The sequence below is a fragment of the Triticum dicoccoides genome, chromosome 3B (genome assembly GCF_002162155.2).
Source record: "Triticum dicoccoides isolate Atlit2015 ecotype Zavitan chromosome 3B, WEW_v2.0, whole genome shotgun sequence".
Lineage (NCBI taxonomy): Eukaryota > Viridiplantae > Streptophyta > Magnoliopsida > Poales > Poaceae > Triticum > Triticum dicoccoides.
In genome coordinates, this window is record NC_041385.1 from 454,509,597 (window position 1) to 454,516,505 (window position 6,909).

Consider the following 6,909-nt stretch of genomic DNA (forward strand, 5'->3'; position numbering starts at 1 on the left):
AGTCCAGAACCTTTCAAGAAGGTGACTTGGTGCTCCGACTCATCCAGGATCAAACTGATGCGCACAAGTTATCCCCACCTTGGGAAGGCCCCTTTGTGGTCAGCAAGAACTTGAACAATGGGTCATACTACCTTATCGATGTTCAGGAGTAGAAAGACTCACGTAAGTCGGAGTAGGAGACCCGCCGGCCATGGAATATCGCTCATCTTCGGCCTTACTACACTTGAGCCACCGGCTATCATGATGTACATATTTTGATGATGTATATATATTATGATAAGTAATAAAGCAGGACCTCCATCCTTTTCATCCTCAATGTTCATGTGTCTTCATCATACTTCCAAAGACCAATTGGGGGCTGATCGTATTCGAATCTAGCTTAAACCCTCTTGGTCCGGCTCATGATCGTATTCGAATCATAGGCGTTAAACCTCATGATCACTTGGGGGCTTCCTGTTCAAACAAAGGTCATATTTGAACCAGAACATAGTTGTCGGTACCCTCTTGATCGACACAATGCCAAACCCACTAGGGGCTTCTTGATCATATTCGAATCATAGCTTAACCCCTATTAGGGTCTGACTTTGATCGTATTCGAATCAGAGTCGTTAAAAACTCTCAAGGTCATTAGGGGGCTTCCTGTTCAAACATAGGTCGTACTCGAACCAAAGAGAACATAGCTATTGGTACCCTATTGATCGGTGCAACGCCAAAACCACTAGGGGGCTTCATGATCGTATTCAAATCTTAGCTTAACCCTTGTTGGTCCGATTTACTGATCGTATTCAAATCAGAAGCCTTGATTTTTTCTGTTTCGGCATAAGTTTTTTGAAAACAATTTTTTTTGGTTCTGTCTTGAGACTTTTTTGTTCAGATCTAAGGATATGTGTGTTCTATTTAACTCGGCTTGGCTTTGGACGATAGTTTGCCAGCAAATGACAATCATCAAACATTTGGAAGTGTTGGCTTTCAAAGATTGGGTTATCACCCTTACTGTTCAGGTCACATAAACCGGCAGTGCAATTTGAAAATCATAGGTATGATATTATAGTTGTGTTTCAAAGTTATGATTCATAACAGGCTTATCTGTAACTCCTTTTTTTCCATATTAGTGGTTCTATGTAACAAATTATGACCCGCCCTGTGGTAAGCCGCCAAGGGTTCTTGTGATCTATTTCTATGTGCAGGACAGTTTAAGGACTTTCTCATACATAAGGAAAACAGATGATAAGTATAATAAGGGAGAATATAAGATGGTGGCTTAACAGTGTTGAGCACCAAAACGTGCATGATGGCACGGCAAAGCAAAGTCATTACTACCCTATTACATGACTCCCCGAGTCCAAATGATTCAATTGCTTTTCAAAAGGCTACAAATATGAGCCGCCCGGCAGATCAATTCTCTTATTGGCCTGAAGCTTCCAGATCAACCCTCTCTACTCCTTCGTCCTGTTCCCTGTCCTGGAAGGTTGATAATGACCAGTCAATGCCATTCAAAGCTTCAAATTCAGCTTCATCATCAATTAGCCCGGCCGGGTCAACTTCAGGGGCGAAGGTATGCTTACGGATTGGGGGGATCAGGCTTGTCACTTTATAACGCGGCGTCGGCATCCTCTGATTCCCCGCGTCATAACCCGGATGGTACTTGGTGAGGTCCGCCTCATCGGCAATCAGGGTGGCCACAGGGCGCATTTCCTTCACACAAGCAGTGAAGTCCTACTGTTCAAATGGAGTGCCATCCTCCTTAAGGCTTGGATACCCAATGGCGATGTCGGCTGGGTCTAATTCTGGTAGCCAAGCTTTGGCCCGGCTTAAGGCTGCCACGACTCCGGCTCTCGCAGACGATCGCCTTAATTCATTGAATCGCTGGGGCAGCACATAAAGCTTCTTTAGCACATCCACCAGGAGTGTGGGGACTTCATTTGACAGGGCAACTGTGGCTAAGGCACGCTGAGATCCAGTGTAAAGTTGTTCCACGAGCGTGTAAATTGCCTTCAGTTTTATCAGCATGTCCTGATTGAGGTTTGTGCTCCTGGGGCCTGCATAGCAATGGCAGATGAGTTAAAACAACAATTCATATGATCAATAGAAAGGTTCAACACTTGGCACTTGCAGGGCAACTTACCAAAGATTGCCGAGACCATCTGAGATACATGGCGTTTTAAGCTGGACAATTTAGTGGTCACCTCTTCAAGAGTCGCCTCTGCTTTCTCAGCTTGATGGGTTAAGGCGATCTTTCCTCAGCACAGGCCTTTTTCTCCACTTCAAAGTCTGTTTTTTGTTTCTCTTGTTCAGACACACTGAATTCAAATTTGGAATTGGCTCTTTGGGTTTCAGTCTCCTGTGCGTCCAGGCGGTTCTTCAATTCAGACAGTTCTGATTGAAGTTGAGTAGTGGTAGCCTGTACAAATACCAGGTCAAAATCATGAATATTAGCATACAATATTAAGTCCCAAGCCTTTTGCAAGCAACAACACTCGACACTAGGGGGCTAATGTCTACCGAAGGATTCTATCTAAGTGGCGGTTCATGAGGGTAAGTCCCAAGCACTTTGCAAGCAAGAGTACTCGGCACTTGGGGGCTAATGCATATTGCTGTTAAACCTACACAAGTACTATATTCTACACAAGCATGTGAAGGACCGGCTTATTCATGTTGATTAAACCGGCCCTTGGGGACTATGGATTAAGCCAGATTTTTTTATAGGTTTGACCAAAGGTTATTACTGATGCTTATAAGTTTGTTCTAAGTCTACGACATATTCATCATAAGCAATAGACTTGGGGGCTGGCATAGTAAGGATAATTCAACGAAGGGAAGAGTTTATACCTCAAATTTCTGGTCCATTTGCTTCACCATATCAACTTCGAGGCCACGACTGTTGTGCACTTGGCTAAGATAGCCAGAAAAAACTTCCCCAATGCTCATGTGAGTATAATCAGCAAAATAATCTGACCTTACGACGTTCCAGGTGTTCCTCCTTGGCAGAGCACTTGGCTAGCACAGTAGGTCTTCCCGGTTTAGTGTAGCCGGTCTTGGTAATTTCAACATCAGCATCTTGTGGGTCGTCTGTCTTGGCCGGGCTAGAGACTTGAGGGTTTACAGAGCCGTCGCCGACTTGATCGGCAGGCGGGTCAGCGGTCGATGTTGGCGTATCATGAGCCGGTTCAAGCGGCGGCTCAGGAACAGAGGCCTCAGGTGCGGCTGTCTAAAGTTCTGGCTCGTTGACGGTTGGCCCTTCGGTCGGCTTGTTCTTCTTCACCCTCTTGCCGGGCTTTGCTTTTCCGCTGCATAAGATCAAAAAGGTCAGTACAAATATAAAGAATTAAAATGAATACAGGATAAGTAAATCATCATTACCCTGGAGCGGTCTTAAAAGCCGGCATGTTGGACTGGATTGAGTCGCCGGAGGAAGGTGAAGTTTCCTGATAATTTGAATCAGAAGAGTTGAGTGGTTGACGAGTGAGACCCACCAAAGGATAAAAAGGATCTAAGTCGGAGGTGACCTCATTCCGGCGCTTCCTTGGTGTGTTAGGTAAGCCAGAGGAGAGTTCCGCGTCCTTGCTGGTCTGGGTCTGCCTCCGGCTCTCATGAATCTGTCGCTTCAAAAGAAATTGAGGATCCTGATAAGCTAAGGGATGTGAAAATCTTACTTTCCGGGTTACTCTTCAGATTTTCTGTCTTGGCAAAGGCTCAGAGTCCAAGGAAATAATAGTTACCTCTTCGTCCACTCCGCGACTCGTTCCCGTGTCACCCTGATGATAATCAGTGTCAATAAGGTGGTTGAAAAAGGAGCCAAGAGAGTCAAGAGCTGCCTCCGACTCAGAGGAATCTTCTAGTTGAAGCAAGTCAGAGGCGCTGGCCTTCTTTCCTTTCTTCTTGGCGGCGGCTTTCCTGGCAGCTCTCTAGGCCTTCCTGGCTCTCTTTGCAGCCTCATGATCATACTTTTTCTTCCAAAATTGGTCGTCAGCCTGTGAAAATCAGCAAAGGTTTGGGTAAAGACAAAACATCAAGGATGAAGGTAAATTTACTCAGTATGGCGGCTTACCGCTGGAGCCGGGTTAGCTTTGCAGAAAGGGCTTAAGCCCACCTTGCCATAATCTGCTAGGCTTTCATTCAAGAGTGACTTTGTCATATCATCGATGACATCGTCATGTAAATCATTAGGGATGTGCCGCAGAGGATCATTCTTCTCGCCCGTGTAGGTGCACATCAAACCGGAGCGGCGACTCAACGAAATGATCCGCCAGGCAACCCAAACCCGGACCAAGTCAATACCATTTAAACCGTTCCCCAAAAGAGCCTTAACTTTAGCCATGGTGGGGGCGAGTTTCTGGAGATCAGCAGCTAACAGCTTGTTTGTAAGAGGATGATTAAACTCAAGGCATAGGGCGCGAAAGCCGGGCAGAGGGTTCTCATCAGTTGGAGAAGTGTCGTGGCAATAGAACCATGTCTGGTTCCAATCTTTGGGGTAACTTGGTGGATTTGCATAAGGGAAAATGGCGTCTCTCCGTCGTTGGATTGAGACCCCGCCGAGCTCCAAGCTAGGTCTGTTGGCACATTCATTCTGGTGGTTCAAATAAAATAACTCTCTGAAGAGTACCAAGTTGGGTTCTTCTTCAAGATACACCTCGCAGAATACTTGAAAGTTGCAAAAATTAGACACAGAGTTGGGTCTGATGTCTTGAGGATGGAGGTCAAAAAAGTACATGACGTCTCTGAAGAACTTTGAGCCGGGTGGTGAAAACCCCCGGTTCATGTGATCAGTGAAGACAATGACTTCTCCCTCTTTAGGCTGAGGCTTTTCCTCCGTTGGATCAGGGGCACGGTACAACATGACCTCCTTCTTTGGCAGATAGCCGGTTTTCACAAAGTCATCAAGGGTACTATCCGTGACGATGGATTTGACACAGTTGCATGAAGTGCTTGTTTTGGGCGGCATTGTAGAAAAGGAGGCCTAACAAAGAGTAAAAATGGCCGGGTCAAATTTAAGCCGGAGGAAAAAGTGTTACAACACATGTTCAGAATGACAGCTTATGAAGGGGCCTAATGGTATATGGCTAAATTATATCTGGTTATTTCAACCGCCATGAGCAGTCAAGTTATTTAAGCCGCCATGAGCGGTTGGTGTTATTTATTGAGCATTGCAATATAAGCGGGTGATTTGAGCCGCCATGGCTAGGTGGATCTATCAAAACACAGATATTTGGCTAAGTGTCACATAAACAAGTTCCACAGATTGTAGTCATTATTTTGGATCAACGGATGCTCAGAAAAAGGAAATTAATCTAGACCTAAAAAGCCCAAACAGATGAGTTCGTAAGTTCTAATGAGATCTCTTTCCAGAGAAAGGGGATCTACTGGTATCAAAAGTGGAGGCAAAACAACCACCGCATACGTTTTATATTTCTTTTGGATCAAAAGAGGCTACGGTGGAGGAACTACGGAGAAAGCATGAAGAACACGACGGATGGTCAGGAACCCTAATGCGATCTATCGCGCTGAAGAAGAAGCACTTACAGGTGCAGACTCAACTGCGGTGGGGCGCTGGCGTATTCTGGTCCAACTCAGGTTGATGCAGCGGTCGAGGTTGACGAGGACGAGGTGCTCTGCGGCGGCGGTGGAGTTCGAGTGGTAGAAGGTTGCGAGAGGAAGAAAGCGCAGGAACAAGGGAGAATGAAGAAAGACCAGTCGTGCCTATTTATAAGGGAAAGACTGATAAGTGGGCGCGGAAAACGAGGAGGCCGAAAATATGGTTATCTAGATACTAGGACGCCTTGATTCTCGGGATGGTCATTAAGATAAGGATCCGTTGAGATATGTTGGACAAAGTGTGAATTAATGACAGATGATGTCATGGCGGGTTATCGTAAATCCAGAAGATGACGTGATGGCGGGTTATATACTCTCGACATTGAAGACCAAAAGATTTTTGTAAGTGTTTAAGATTGACATGAAACAGTTCAAATCAATCTAGGGCCTAATGTTGGGGATATAACTATTAGGTATGACCCGCCCAGGAGGGGCCGGGTTATACCTATGATGATTCAAGATATGAAGCCCAAGACGACACTTGAAGATGGCGGTTCAATTAAGGGCCCAAAGCCCAAAGGCGACTCAAGGCCCGTAGAGATAAAACGCCATATGTATGTAACTTGTATTGTAAGGCAGGAATAGACAGAGATCGAGCCGGACACTGTTTATGAGCTGGCCGGGACTCTGAGAGCCGCTGGGCGTCGACCTCTGTATATAAAGGGACGACCCGGCGGCGGTTCAGGGCAAGTAACATCAGATCGAGAACTAGGTCAAGCGGATTCACTCCCTGGTAATCGAGACATAAGTAATCCCACCTCAAAGTGGATTAAGCCATTACCTTCACTGTAAGGGGCCAAACCAGTATAAACTCCTGTATCCTTTGTCCCGTTTTAACCCCTTTAAAGCTTCCTAGTTGCGATGGCTCCATGACTAAGTCCTTTCACTAGGACATCTGCCGTGACAATTCCACGACAAAATCCATGCCTCTCTTGACAAAGTCGTGGCTCCCGCAAAAGCAAAAAATACATATTTTTCGTGCAAAGAAAAAAAATTGAATTTTTTTGTGTCCAAAACTTAAGAAAGAGCAATGAAAACCCAAGAAAACATCTAGAAAGTAGAAAATGTGTGCGAAAAAAAAGAATGAAGTGGTGGCAGGTGAGAGCGCGCCAGGTGACCTTTGAGGAAGCGCCCAAACGAGCGCTCTTTAATTAGTTGCTCACATGGCTTCTGTCATTGGCCCAATGTGTTAATGCGGGACCCTCATACAAGAACGTATGGACTTCATATCCGAGGAGCTGTTAGCGTTTGTTCTAGGGAGGCTTATCACGAATAATGCTATCTCAGCTTATGAATGTATGTACTTTATGAAGAGAA